This window comes from Rhipicephalus microplus, chromosome 3 (genome assembly GCF_043290135.1).
Source record: "Rhipicephalus microplus isolate Deutch F79 chromosome 3, USDA_Rmic, whole genome shotgun sequence".
Lineage (NCBI taxonomy): Eukaryota > Metazoa > Arthropoda > Arachnida > Ixodida > Ixodidae > Rhipicephalus > Rhipicephalus microplus.
The window spans coordinates 130,334,939-130,351,130 of record NC_134702.1 but is presented as its reverse complement, the minus strand read 5'-3'; the positions used below and the strand labels follow the sequence as shown (position 1 = coordinate 130,351,130).

At 45.4% G+C, this 16,192-nt stretch overlaps 1 long non-coding RNA gene across 1 annotated transcript in view; it reads right to left on the bottom strand.

Annotated features, from left to right (window-relative positions):
- Positions 1-10,935: 10,935 nt before the first annotated feature.
- The window catches only part of LOC142803927 (uncharacterized), a 62,074-nt gene continuing 56,817 nt past the window's right edge, over positions 10,936-16,192 (bottom strand). The window contains exon 2 of the long non-coding RNA XR_012894371.1: positions 10,936-11,398. This is a non-coding gene — a long non-coding RNA (uncharacterized LOC142803927). The remainder of the gene's footprint in view (positions 11,399-16,192) is intronic.

The following is a 16,192-nucleotide window of genomic DNA, read 5'->3' as shown; positions in this document are numbered from 1 at the left end:
ATTTCATTGGGACATAGCGACAGGAACATCTGCGGGGCTCTCTGCGAATTCATATATAACACAAGAAGATTACCTTGCTGAGTCAGCCATCAGCTCTCGAATTTTACTAGTCACACTACCACTTATTATTTAGCTGATACACTGCAATGATTCAACTTTCAGGAGAATTTCTTATAACGATTCCACCACAGATATTCAACAAATTCTATTATTTCTCCCCCCCTTTTTTTCTTTTTTTACATTGCGCCAAATTAATTTCACAGTCAAACCACAGTAATCATATTCCCCTAATCTAGAAAATCTATAGGTATTTACTTGCATTAACCACAGGCTTCTTGGCCAATCCCCCTTAGTGGGTGAGAGCCACAAAAGAAAGGAACAAGCAAGCAAGCAAGATCAACAGACGGCTCCATCTCGACAAAATAACCTTATTGTTCAACGCAGACGGTCATCGCCTCAGTTCCTGGAGGCCAGAGCTAAAACATGGTGATGTTGACATTTTACTGCTTTAGTTGATGCGCTTAATGTCGACCAGATCATAGTCACTTCAAGAAACGATGAAATTAGAACTTCAAAATGCTTTAGACATTATTGGCACTTTATTTACTTACATATTATCTACGCAAGATGAATCATACATGTAAGTGTTTACGGAAATGATGGCCAAATCGTTCCTCTAAGACGGTTTACTATGTGAGCCCGATGTATGGAAAACATTCATAATATCTCCTTCCGACAGTTTGGGTTGTCTAAATACGTCAGTGGAGCGTCAATTCCATAGCACGAAGATAAATTGACAGTTAGACACCCGATATCTGTTCCATTCAAGTCCTCCATGTTTTCTCGTTTTTATTCTTTCTTACGGTATTCTGAGTGTATTTATACCGAACATGCCAAGCTGAACATGAAAAAAAACTGACGAAATGCTCCTGAAACACCAACGCTTGGTAAAGACAGAAATAATAGCTATCACCCACGAGAAAAAGCAGTTCTATATTAGGAATGCCGTATAAAAAGCTCTCATGAAACATCCGTGCATTTTTTTCTGGACCATGGTACGCGAATGATAGTAGATAATTGTGGTGAAAATTGTACCACTGGCCCACAGTTGTATGCAAGCTACTGCTGAAACGGTATCTTCAAGGCGTTTCACGAACACCCATGTGTGATGTCAGATATATTATTGAATGGTTCTAGGCTAGCCGTCGGAGATTTATTCAAAATTATTGAAATAGTGACACCTCAGCAGCGATTGTATATTATAATATAATGGTTCTGGGGTATGTGGTATGCTCGTAAAACTTCGCGCCTGAAGAGAGCTTTTTATTCAAGGGCGGAATAGACGTAGTGCTTGAAGAGGTGTCGAGCTTTCATCTTCATGTGGGACTGTCTTGTGCACTAGTATTTGAACTACATGCCATGTTGTCGTGAGGCAGAGCACATATAATGACGATTCATATTAACATCTTCAGTGATAAGCCAATTGAAATAACACTAAAAACAATGGAGATTCGTGGGCCAAAAATAGGCTGCAAAAACAACACAGGCTTCGCGTGCATAGCTATTCGCGCCTAATGTATAAATTCCATCGTCATACGAATATGCAGCAGAGCAATTGCCTGATTTATTTCTAGGGATGTCATCTGTATTAAGCAATTATTGTGAGTACCACTGCTCTAGCAAAACCATGCCAGATTTTTCACTAGGCCTTCATGACAGCACTCAGGCAGCATTCGTGTGCTACATGATAGAAGAAATGTCACAGATGTGACCTATGGTATGATTAGCACTTATATTCTATTCAGTAGCGCGTAACAGTATAATTTATTTTGTTGATGCGTCGTCACCAAAATTTTAAGGGGCTATCAGACATTTTCACTCTTTGTTGAAATACCTTCTATTGCACGCCCTCTCGAGAAACAATGATTATTAAAATGTGAACATTAGTAGCGTGATGTCTATTTTCTCCCAAATCAGAGCGCATACTTTCGCTCAAAAACCAGAAGGGGCCGTATTCCCAAGTGAACAAAAGATTATTTTGTTATTGGTTACTCACACTTGCTTCGCTTTTAACTGGCGTTTCAAGTGAAACACTAAGATGTACAAACGCGCCACAACAAATCTTCAACTGTCCTTTCAAAGGCACGCGCCTTTATAGCGCCTTGCTGCAAGCTGCTCCGACCACTGCGACCCACTGTGTGGTTGTTAAAGGGCAGTGAACCAGTCGGACAGTCGAAAGGTGCATTCCTTCCTGTAGTGATCAGAGTGCTCAGTATTACCTCATCAGTACTGCATGGTGATCAAGCGTGTTTGGAGCATACTATTTTGTAAAGTAGAAAAAAATAGAATTGCGGAAAGTACAAAGAGCATTTGGTTAGACTATTCTGAACAGGCTGCCGTTTTCTTCTTATATTTGCGCTGTTGGTAACATTATTCGACCCCAAGAAAAGCACGGCACAACAGCTTTGCTTGTAGGCCGAGTGTGAATATCATTGATGATGGTGTTGAGCGCAAGCACTGCACAAGACGTCCAAGTCATCTCCCTTTTATGTTGTCTAGTCTTCGCGCTCAATACCATAACAAAAGCATAGAAAAATTGTAATAGTTTCTTCGTGTATCTTGACTGACGTAGTTGTCAAACGCTGCAATTAAAACACTCAGATTTGACTGCCTAACAAATTTTATTAGTGTCTTAAGCTGCATTTTGTACCGCAACATCTCATGCACCTAAGCTTAACACCAAAGTTCATTAGGTCAAAAGTGAGCAATGAGACTATATTGGTATCAGTGACAAATTATCTGAATAGTTTACAAAGGCATAATGTTACTACCTGCTGGACCTCTCCCCATTTTTTTTCTTACTTAGTTTATACTCAGTTTTAATTTAACGAGAGCGGAGCCAATGGAAATGTTTGCGAGGTTACTCAATTCGATTGCCTTTGCACTTCATTTTGCAAAACAGGCCCCACGCATGCTGGCATACAATATCAGTAATTTGGCCGGATCATATAGAAATCCTAGCTCTATCTCAAAGCACACTTTGACTTATGTGCTTCATAGGCTCACTAAGCAGCTGAAGGGATTCTCTGGCCAGCGTTCGATGTGAGCGGGCGTGTTTTGAGCGCGCTGCGACGCTATCAACACATGGCCGGCGCTTCCCTGTCAATCCACCGCTCCAGCTGTTGCTGCGTGAGGTGGGTGCTTGTTCGCTTGTTATCTACCGGCTGCAGCTCATACTGGGAGGCTGTTTTCCGAACTCGTCGGCGGCACTGCCGCCCGGCTACCTGCTGGCGGCCATTGAAACTAGTATCACCCCTGTGAAGGGTTTCAGCTTTCATGACCTCTCTGGAGCCCTGCGTGCGACTGTCATGCCACTACCTGCAATGAGCATATAGACCTACAGGCTTCAGATGACCTGACGGCCTTCGTGACACCACTAACTGCCAAGAACGGTTCGGCTGCCACTACCATTCCTTCAAGAGTGCTGCTGCTGCCAGACAGCAACTCATTCGCCTCACTCCGAGGACTCGAGGAACAGAACACCAATGAAGGAAGCTGACAATGCTTTTCATCAAGATCGCATAATTTCTACCAAACCATATAGAGAGAAACGTGCGTGATGCTCGCTTTTGCCGACACCCGAACGACAGCACACTAGCACACCCACATGATAAGTACACGCCACACGTTTCTTGCTTCCGCTCGTTACCTAAACGAAGAGGTTGATTGGATACCAGTTGGCTATCGCTGAAATTAGCAGCACCATGCAGCAGTCGCGTTGACGCTGAGCTCAGGTGCCCTGCGCTTTTATCATCGCACCGTGATCCTTCGGCCTAAGTGATCATGCTGGATAATGAATGAGCTTTTCTTATGATTGGATAGAGTAACAACTCGCCGCATTTTGAGTGACCTCAGCCTCCCTGAACAAGACCCACTACCGGAGTAGAGGGTTTACTATTTAGGCCATAGCGACCAGCTAGCAGTCGACGTGGCTGAACCGAAGGTGTGCAGCGCCCTTCTAGCGATAGCATCCCAGCCAATCAGAGGAAACGAGGTACCCTTCCAAGCATACGAAGCAGATAATCGCAATCAAATCAGAGGCGTCATTGGAAATGCTGGGTACATGACTTCTGAGGAAGAAATGAACTCATTGCTTTGCCGCAAGCGCAAAATTATGCAGGCACGCCCACTTGGTGACAAGGACACTGCCGTTTTCACATTTGAAGGTAACGGCTTACCCTATTAGGGCGGCTTGCGGTAAATTACGATCCGTATTTTTCTGTATCATGCACGAGTGATTGTTTGCGTCATATTCCAGAAAAGAGGGCTTCACAAGGAGCATTTCCCCATTATTTCGGCAGCTAGATGCTCGAAGTGCGTTATGCAGCAACACGAAGAGGGTACGCAATGCCCGAACACCGAAAGGAAGTGCTGTAGCTGTGGTGGTCCTCACCTGGTCGCATTCATGAACTGTCTGAAAAAGGTTTGAATAAATTGAACAAGAAAATGGAATGGAAAGGCAAGCCGGCTGCAAAGAGGCAATGTAAAAAGGGAACACGCAGAACCATCAGCACTGCTCCTCCGCAACGCAAGGTTTGGCGAGACCCACGCTCAAACCAATACGCCAGGGTTTTCAAAATGGGCCGCCAACACCACCAGTGGCACAGTAAGAAGGCGCCGTGAGCACCAAATCCACGGATATAGTTCAACAAGCGAACATGCAGCTAACTCGTCCTAGTATACAACATCTATCAAGCTCAACACTGACGTCTTGTCCACCACAGCCTGCCTCGAGTGGAGGGGGCATAGCTCAGCCAATGGCACTTTCACTTACCAGTGATTATTAACGTCCTCCCGCCCTAACAACACTACAAGTATTAGAGCGGTGACTAGAACATGGTATGGCACAAATAGAGAAGGCCATTTATGAAAATGTTGAATGGCCGATTACTCGGGCCGTGGAAAAGATGCGTTCAAACTACCCTGGAGCGCATTATGCTTTCCGACATGCTCCCTCTTGGCACAACTTCGCCAACAATCGCAGGAGCAGCTGTGATAGGTATACCCTTGGTACCATCAAACTACACTGCTCTCATACAAAAAAGCCTCGCCAGGGCTAGTTTTTCAAGATCATCGCCATGCACAACTGTTTTGCACTGAAATTGCCGTTCACTTCGCCGAAAGAGAGCTGAAAAGACCACTTGACTTTCCAGCAAGATAGACGGTACCAGTTCATTGGTATGCTCTTCAAGAAGTCAACACCCCTTCTAGCACCTTCGTGCTCGCGCTGCAGCCCTTATTACCATGGATTCTAACCAACTAGCCCGCATAGTCGTTCTTCTTCAACGCCCTTGTGTGAGACGCGGACGAGAGATTTCAACCAAAAAGGACGCGTGTTTTTGCGCTCCCGTCCTTACCCTGATATTTGCTCCGCGCTCTTCGCGTGGAGCCCTTTTAAGGGCTACATATGGTGCCTCAGCGTGGCACCCGGAAAAAACAACGCAGAAGGATGCCGTCGCGGCAGTCTCGGCATCATCTTCAGTGCCAACACAGCAGCAGCAGGGCCAATCCAAGCCAGCACGCTTTACAAAAAACCCCCGCCGCAGAACGTGAACAGCCATCACACCACTGCTGTCTCCCCGGCTTCGAGCAAAGCGAAGGCGCACACCGGAGCTTGCTCGTCTCCTGCCAGGGCCATGGCTATCTGCGAGGGATACCCCCCTGGCAGCAACACCTACTCCTCACCTCCTCCTTCAACTACTGCGGCCGCCGAGCAAACGGCGCCACCTCCAGTGTGCGCGGCGTGCCTTCAAGCACGTCTCGGTGTTCTGACGGTCCCCACGCTGTTGACGACCTTCCTCCGATTGGATGAGCGGCCACCATCATCTCCCGGTCTGTCGGGAAGAAGGCTAACTTCCTGGCTTCTTCGAGGGATGCGATCGCCGCCTTCCTTTCACGGTTCCTAGGCACCCAGCGAGTGCGGGGGAATTTCCGGCGCAACCTTGTTGCTATCGACACCTACCCCACCACCAATCGAACTGCCCTACTGCAGGTTGGAACGATCTGTGCGACCAAGGTTCGAGCCAAACAACTCGACATGAACACATATGTTGGCACGGTTTTTGGAGTAGACCCAACGATCCTCTTCAAGTACCTCGCCGACAACATTGCTCTATTCGTGCCCCTCGTGTCCGGTGTACACAGAGGCAACTTCCTCACCCTCACCTTCGCTGGGACTACCGTCGCGCCGGATATACAGCTCTATAAACCAAGGCGCCCAGTTCGACCCCGTCAGCCCCGGCCCCTGCAGTGCTCCCGTTTTGGCCGCTTCGTGCAGGCAACCACCACCTGCTATCGGGACGAACGGTGCCTGCGCTGCGGCTTCAAGCTCGCCCCAGGATCGTGTGCAGCACACCCTCATTGCATAAACTACAGCGGGAAACACCCTGCAACCGAGCCCCACTGTCCAGCCTGGCAACTCCATCGCAGGGCCCCGGTCATCATGGCCTTAACTGATGGCACCGTGACTCGCCGCCAAGCCCTGCAGCAAGCAAGGACCCCTGACTGCAACGCATCCATCATCAAGGGTCGCTCCTTCCGGGATGCGCTCGACGGTACCGGTGACATGACCTCGGAGGCCGCCCCTTGTCCTGCAATGAGTGCGCCCGTCGTCCCCACCACAACGACAACTGCCCCGCTCTGGTTCACAGCTCAGCCGGCCGCTTTTGTCGACGAAAAGCGCTCGACGGTGACGCAGACACAGCGCTCTTTTTCGCAACCGCCGGTTCCTGTAACCGTCACAAGAAGAACGACGACGGAGCACGCTACGGCAACCTCGCAGCAACTTGAAATCCAAAAAAAAGAACGAGCGCCTGACCACTCTTGCTATAGGACTTCAAGTAGCGCACGGGGCCCTACCAGCCGACTGCCATGATCGCAATATCGCTTCTGTGGCCCTCCTCACCTTCGAGGCTCGTGCCCAACAGCTTGGCATCAACCTGAAGGACTCAGGTGGTTATCGTGAAGTCTGCCCTGGACCGTTATAAATCGTGCACATCACTGTACCGCTGGCCTTCTTGGTGGTAGTCCCAGTCGACTGCGAGTGGCATAGCTTTGCGCGTACGCTTATTCCGCTTTTTCTGTTTTTTTCTTCCTCTTACTGCTCGATCGCGTTGCGCACCACGCCTTCTTCCTGCTCAGAGAGTTCCATGTGTCCTTCATTACATAGGCTGCTCTGAGCTGCTTGACCGCTTTTTCTCTCTCTTTTTTCTCTTCTTTTTTCTTATTTTTTTTTCCTCCCTATTCCACGTGGGTGCGTTCAGCCTGTGCAGCAGTCGCTCTCTCCCCTTCACTATCAGTTCGGGAGCTCCCTAACTACTTTCCACTTGTCCAGTGGTTTCTTTTCTTTTTTCTCTTTTTTCTTTCTTCCCCTTGACGGGCGCATCTCCTCACCCCCGGCTTCACGGGGGTGTTTTTGTATATTGCGCCTGCCGCGTTTGTTTCTTGTGCGCATGCGCGATACGAGTGATCGAATGCTTTTCACCACCCTACTCTTACTTCTTCTCTTCTGTCTCTTTAATTACCATTCCCCCCTTCCCTGCGCATGACTGTGGAGGTGCCCCCAATTGAGAGAGGCAGTAGCGGGACTGGGTTTTTTTCTTCCTTTTTCCTCTTTTCAAAGCCACTTGTCAACGCCCCTGGGCTATTGAATATAAAGGTATGACGGCTACGCCCCGACTGAAGAAAGAGCTATTTCCACGAAGACTGCATTGTATGTGCGATAAAGAACTACGCACGTGCAGTTAGATACGTATCAGTGGTGCAGCACTACTCTTAGTGTTGTCGATTGCCGGCTGGGAATGTCGCCGAATTGTACAATTCTTGTCTTTTGCAATTACGTGGTTCCTGGAAGCACTGAGAATAAAGTCAGCAAAACGCCGCTTGGTCTCAGCTCCCTATCTCATTTCGGGAAGATTTATCTACAAGATGTTATATTGTTGTGCGGAGACAAACTTTCAGCATGTCGCCTGGGGATACAACAAAGGCAGCCCACATGGCAGGTGCATCATGCAGGATGCCTTGGAGTATTGGCTGACGCTTCTGAATACGCCCCAAACGCACACGAGGCTAAGACAGACAGTTTGTCAAAGAAACACATCACAATCTCTTACCTGGAGAACCCACCCACAGATATTGTAGTGGGAGGGGCCGCTTGATTGCATGGGAAGCGACCACCCATACAATTTTGCTAGGTGACGCTGATACGAAGATATAGTCATGCACCAGTACACGGTTGACCAATACCACTCTGGGACAAATACCGCGATTTACTACAGCAAAAACCTCCTGCCTAGAACATTGACCAATTATTATGTCAGCTATGCGCAGCAAAGCGGCTAGCTATCAAGAACCTACGGGTTCTTTTTGACCAACCAGAACCTGATAGGCATCTTCTGACTTTGTCGAATAGAACGCTATGTATTCTGGCTCTGTACAGGCAATCTCGCCACACTGCGCATCACGAAGCATGGCTGCGTAAAATACAGTGTTCCACTAAGGGAATATACGACTAAGCTAGCATCAGACCACTGGATCAGAATTTGTAAAACCATCAAGGGGCAGACCTACATGGTAGAGGTCTGCGCCATCCTGCACTCTCTCTTTGGCCAACGCAAGAGATACAACGACACGGCCCGTGTGGTGTTCCGGGAAGGCATTAGCAATCGGGAACTCGCTCAACAAGTGTTTTTAAAGCAGTCATCTTGTCCCAAAGAGATTACATACCAGAAGAATGCAAGCGCTGAAGACACTGAGCCGTTTTGTAGCCCTTTCATCCATGCTCAAGCTGGAGTATGCCTTGCCACATGCTAACGCACGCAGTGCTCCAGAAGCCATTGCAGTATGTGTTGCTCATTTACGCATTGTGCCCCCTGAGTACAAACGCGCTCTCCTTGAAGAGTTTCGGATACCGCAATACTGCCCTCCTCATGGAAGTTTTCTCTAGTCAAGCCTATTCTGAAGCCTGGTAAACCACTCCATACCCTATACAGCCGCCGTTCGATCTGTTTAACCCCGCGTGTCTGTAAAGTAATGGAGAGCATGGTTAACACACCCTTTACACGGTACCTTGAAGATTGCGATTTTTCGGTCACGACAATGTACAGATTCTGCGTGGGCCTATCAAGATGTATTCCTTTGCCTAAAAAAGGCATTTTCGACCCTAATTCAATGCACCCACGGGCTGTCGTAGCAGTGGACATTCGCGAGGCATTCGAACAGCATTCGTAAAACACACTAACACCGTGACGGAAGCACGTGCCCTTGGGATTAAAGGAAAAATGTATAAATTCAGAGCAGGCTTAATAGAAGGGCGAAGCTACCATGTCGAAAGCAGCCAAGACACCAGTACTGTATCAACCAACAACGCAGGCGTTCTTCAGAGCTCAGTGATCTAACCCACCCTCTTCAACATGGCCTTGTACCAGCTACCAAGACGCCTTGCGGACCGGGCCTGAAACATTTGATGTATGCCGACGATGTAACTGTGTGGGTCCATCAAGCATCTGTCGGGCGGCAGGAGATTGTTTCACAAAGAGCCCTCAGCATTATTCACGAATACGCAATCGAAGCAGGTTTGCACACCGGTCTGGACAAAACAGAGTTTGTCGTCATTCACAGTGGCCGAACAGCGCTCGTCAAGCAGAAAGAAAACGGGTGTTTTAAACTTCACATAGAGAACCAAGCTATATTATGGTAATCCTCTGTCCGAATACTAGGTATGCAACTAGACGAGAATCACACGGCAAGCACTTGGTTCCAAGGGTTATGATGAATAGCAAAGAAAACCTTCATGCTTTACAAAGAATCTCTAAGGGCACACGTGGAGTAAACGTACGTGCAATGTGGCAGTTTGTTGAAGCTTTTTTCGTCTCACGTATCATGTATAGACTGTCATATTATCTGGTAAACCGTTTGCAGATAATCAAGCACGACCGGCTACTTAACGAGGCCAAATGCTTGGTTACAAGAATTCTAAGGTACGCACACCTGAATCTACTGATGAGCTGCAGCTAGCTCAATGACCTGACCGAGTTCATCGACAAGCACATCCACACACAGGAGACGTTGCATTACACAACAAATGCCGGGCAATACGTGCTCTTGCTTCTCGGGCAGCATCAACACATTGCCAATGCTGCCCAACAAAACACCGCCTTAGAAAATCATAATACTCACCGATGGCAAGCCACTTCTGTTGATTTTGAACCCGGTCAGTGAGCGCGGCACCTTCACTACGCGAAGAGACGTGCTAAGAATACGAGTTTCTTCCTTATGAATGAACGCATTGTATACTCTGAGACTGTACTCCTGCCGACGGTACCATAAACACCTGTTATGTCACTGCGTGGTACGACCAGAAAATGGAAATCAGAGCCGATTTATCATGTTTCAGCAGAAGCGATGTATAGCACTCGAGCAGAGCTAGTGGCCATCTCAGATTATTCAGAGCGGGTTCCCGAGATGTCACCTCAAACTGATTCTGTTCACCATCGAGCTTACACCAATTCCCAGGCCGCTCATTAGGCATGCGCTAAAGGTCTATACAGAGATCTTGTACTTCAGAAGATCCGACACCAGACACGCTTGCTCCACGAATGCGGCCTTGAAGTTACGATACGCTGGGTGCCCGGGCACTACAGTATCCTTGGAAACGAGAAAGCTCACAAATTAGCGTGCGTTCATCTCTCCACTGTGCTAGCCAGAGCTTCCGATACCTGTTCCGCTCTTCCGGCTACCCCACCCGAGCAAGAAGATCCGATAGCAGACAGGCACATTACCAAACAAAGTTGTGAGTTGTGCCGTCTGCCTCACCGCAGTGGGCAATCCACTCTCACTGCCATCGCTTCCTTTGAAAGTATTCACATGGCGAGAGTCTGTTCTGCTTCGCAGAATTCATGAGAGAACACTCCTTACTTCTTTATTGCTGAACTGTTTTCACAGGTGTAACACACCACCACCCTTGACAGGTTATATCTCCACGCGCAACTGCCGGACTGATGTCAACCACTTGTGTTGGGAGTGCCCTGTATACAAACCACCTAGACTTCGTGCCCTGGCCACCATAAAATGCGGACCATGTCCTTTTTCTCTCCGGACTTGTGCCTTTCCGGAGCCTTCGCCCCTAGATGATTGCGCCATCGAGCTCTGGCCAGCATTATTCTTGTTCCTCCAGGAGCCGGTCGCGCCATCGTTCGGCTACCTGCTTCACAACAGCCACAAGATCCAAGCCATTCGAGTGGCCCCCACTTAGCTGCCTTCATGACGTCCATTCATAAAACGCAGGGAGCTCTACCCCCTACCTCTGCTATGGTGTCCTGTCTCTGTCCACCGCAGCACCCTGGGAGTGAACAAAGCGGAATAAACGTGTTGTTATTATTTCAGGCTGCTGAAACAAGAATTTAGGCTCACCAAAACGTTATTTACTCTTCACTTACCAAATATTTCACTCCTAATTCACTCCGGGTTAGTTTGGCTCTTATATGTGAGAAATTCGGCTGGACATATTGCGTAACTGTGATGATTAGACAATGCTGGTGAATGGTAACGAATTGAATTGAGGCTGCGAGCAAATGTTACCGATGATATTCACAATAGAGGTACCAAAAGCTCGATTTTCTGTAATTATATAATAGGTGTTCACATAGAGTTCAGAGCGTCTGGCCAGAATTGGCACATTTTTTCTGTGTTACAGTATTACGCAGCGACTGAAGGATGAAGAATATGAAATTAAACTCGTTTTGTTTTCAGATACACGTTGCAAGCATGATTTTTCGTGAGTCTAATTCTTCAGCTTAGTCACTTCTTAGTCGGTTGAATCTTTTGAGCTTTACTAACTGCTCAAATCTAGCACCAGCGCTGTAATATTGTTCGCTACCTCGTAACCACTTCTCTTTGTCACTGTCAACAATAACGCAGGAGTCACAGGAAGAAGTGCTTTACAAAAACCGATTGCCAGAGGATGTCATGGAGGAAGGACTTGGGCGCTATTGGATAATGTCGACCCTGGTCCTCATGAGTGCTGTGGTACTAGGACTGTGTTGCAGCCTGCTACTCTTCGTGATGATTTTCTCCGAACAGTCAGCGAAAGCCGACTGTACTACGGTGAGGGCTTTCAGGCCTATCACCAATAATTTGTTTTACACAAAAACTCCCTGCGTAAATTTTTACAACACATTTTGGTGTCCACACGTGTCAGGGCTGTTTTATTGTGTGAAACACTATGAACATGCAACCGTGGGGTCATGTTTCCATTTTATCAAGTGTTTACCATTACCTTATACTGAAGACACGCACCTCGGTGGAAAAGTGGCTGGGGTGCTCTGCTGCTACCCGATTGTTGCGGGTTTGATTCTGACAGCGTCAGTCACATTTTGATGGAGGTGAAGTCATATATGCACGTGTAGTGTGCAATGTTAGTGTACGTTAAACAACACGAAATGGCCTAAATTTTCGCTGCCCTCCACTAGTGGCTCTCATAATCATATCGTGGCTTTGGGCCGTAAGGACCCATTTATCTATATTAATGTTATCATTGTTTTGTTTCTTCTTCTTCTTAAAAATAATAATATCATTATTATTATTACCATTATATTATTATTATTATTATTATTATTATTATTATTAATATTATTATTATTATTATTATTATTATTATTATTATTATTATTATTATTATTATTATTATTATTATTATTATTATTATTATTATTATTATTATTATTATTATTATTATTATTACCCCGATGCGGTGGTCTAGGAAATAAGGTACTTGGATGCTGACCCTAAGGTCACGGAGTCGAATTCCGGCTGCAGCGGCTGCATTTTTCATAGAGGCGGAAATTATATAAGCCCGTGTGCTCAGATATGGGTGCACGTTAAAGGGGCCCTGCAACACCTTTCTGAACATGCTCAGAAAACGTTGCCGGTCGGTAGTAGAGGCTCCCGACAATACGAGAGCCAATTATTAAAACACAGCACACGTCTTGGAAGTCACAATAAATTATCAATTCAGCTAAAATTGCTCTCTCTTTTCTCGACAAATGACAGAAGACGCTCGAAAATAACACTTAGCAAGCCCATTTATCAGCCATTGGCTGATTTTAACATTACGCGCTCAGTTATTGTTAAAAAGATGGCCACGAGAGGCCTCTACTAGCACACGCGTGCGCGCGCGATCATATTGAAAGCCGCGTACTTGGAGAAAAAAAAGAAAAAAAGTGCCCAAGGTCACGAGGCGTGAGTTACGTAGTTTGTTTATCCCTGTCATCCCTCCCTGATTAGCTTCCTGTGCTTTTGTTAGGACGAGAAAAGAGAGAAATCAATTGCAGCATGCGACAAATCTTTGTAACTCCACTGGCACTAGGTGTATTCTTAAAATTTTTGCAGTGTTGAATAGGTAAGGCAATGGGCTCTTCCAGTGAGCTAATTTCTCGGTTACTTGAAAAAGTGTTTCAGGGCTCCTTCGAAAAATCCTAGGTAGTCAAAATTTTCCGAGCCCTCCACTACAGCGTCTCTCATAATCATGGTAGTTTTGGGACGTTATACCTCACATTTCTATCAATTATTACGCTTCTCAATACGAATTGTGTGCCCATTGTAATACAAAATTTAATAAATATGCTATAAAGGTGAGGAAGACGTAAGCTTCGCGCAGAAACTCTATATCAAAATGTAGATTACCGCGGCTACAACTGCCTGGGAAGCGCTAAGTAAAACCCTCAAGCTTCTCAACTATATGTGAAATTTTGGACTTTTGGGTTAGTTATAAACACACGATAGGAGTAAAACATACAACTGGGCGAGTTGGTATGTATTCATATTATAACTTTTTAGCACGCACAAAAAACAGAACAAGAAAGAGACAGCTAAGTGCTATCTTAAAAACTATGGGCTTGGAATGGAGTAAAATAAATCTTGTACTTTAATACTGAAAACTCCATTTCCCTTTGCGTTTTCTTAATTTAAATATTGGACAACCACCTCAGAATTACCGATTGCATGTGGGTCAGAAATATTTTATCTGGAAAGCCCTTTTAGGATAAAGCACTTGTCTGTGTGTTGTTCTGTTTTTGGGTGCTAAAAAGTACAGTATTCGCCCTGCAGGAGCTTCGGGAACCTCACAAGGTGTATCATCAACTCTCAGCTGGACCCACCTTCCACTAAGTGGTGATATTATGTTGTAACATCACATCACGGTGTTTCGTCTCCACATGCTAGTCATGCATTTTCTTCACCAATTATAAGCTTGTCAAGTTTCACTCAAGGTTAACGTGCAACAAGACACTGAAGGCGTTCGCCTTAAGATTTTGTAAGCATGGCTACATGTGAAGTTTGCTAACGCAACAGATGGGCACCAAACGTGATACGCCCAAGTAACGTGATTTTGGATGTGATCTGCGTGACTGCACCTACAGTGACATTGCTTTTCATAACGATGTACATAACATAGACACTCGGTGAGACAATCGACTAATGACCTCAAATGTAAAATCAGGTTTTTTTCAGTTGTAATCCCATAAAACATTCTATAAAATTTAAGGCTTGCCTTTGCAGAAGGTAGATTCCTCTAAATAAGTAGGAGTCAATCTGTATAAAGTGTAATCCAGGCATAATCATATCTCAATATCATGTTATCAGGAAACCAAACGTTATTCTCAAGGGCAATCTTCATGAGAGCACAAAAATGCGACATAAATTACTGGTGTATTTTCGACTTGAGAGGCTAACTAACGTTTGAATATATATATATATATTATATATATATATATATATATATATATATATATATATATATATATATATATATATATATATATATATATATATATATATATATATATATATATATATATATATATATATATTTATACACACAACCCACACTACTCGTATCTCACTGTAAATTTAGTTCATGATCGCGCTTGTAGATTTATTATTAACAGAAAATACTCCTTAAATGTCCCATTTAGGCAATTTAGGTCACATAAGGTTTCCTTGAGCTTTGCGATGCCCGACGCACTAGCAGCCTTGTGATCTTTCCCAAGATATTTTATATCTACCGTAATCAGGAACGGTAGTACACTCTAACCACATTTTTAACCGCATTAGTCACCCGCAGCCGAGACCACGTTCATGCACGTGACATACTCACTTATTTGTCTCAATCCTTTCACGAAGTGCCACAGGCTGCAACGGCCTTGCCATGTGAATTGCCTTCATTACATGTATATTCTTGTTTTACCAGCTTGTTTTCGATATTAATTAATAACTAATATGTACATAGTGTGCAAACTTTCAAAGCCATCGGTTATACATTATCTCCTTTGGAAGACACTTCTAGATAAATAAACTGGACTCCTGTCAACTGCTTCGCTTCATTAGGAAATCAAGTGACAGCTTGTGCATATACCAACTCTAATTTTCCACCTCACTACCAGGTGGACACTTTGACTTCTTTCTACTCCAAGCGAACTAGAATGCATATTATAACCTCGCAAATGAGAACGACTCCTTCGCACTTGAGAAATACATCGGTCACATATCCGGACCAGGGACAAGTGGTGCCGACCTCTCGTTCAGGAAAAAATATATGCACGGGACCTCTTTGCCGATTCCTGGCAGAGTGGTTGCGGCACAGCATCGACTACACCGTTGACCCGTGCGACAACTTCTACAAGTACGTCTGCGCGAGCTTCAGAGGCCAGACCATGTTCAGACACGTAAGAGAGAACAGCTACTTTCACATATACGTAGGCACTACTTCAGTTCATTTATATTTCTTGCTTCATGTTGTACTTAAAAATTACAACAGTGTAAACCTTACAAATAAGATAACCTAAGCTACGTGTGCCGTCGCCAGTCAGCAAATGACGTCATGGCGCTGGGGTGGCAAGGAATAGAGAAATAATTATTCTAATGTCCCCTAGTCATACAGTCGCGTGTTAAACAAATATTGAAATCCACACAAACTAAAAAATTTGCTGCGACAAAACGTCTGCATTATACACAGCAATTTTTCTTCACCAAGATCTTAATAAGCAAAATTTGTTTATCGCTTACTGCCGATACGTTTTAATACCTTTCTACGTAGAATAGGCAAGGTGTGGGCTCTATGTTAGGAATATTGCAAATA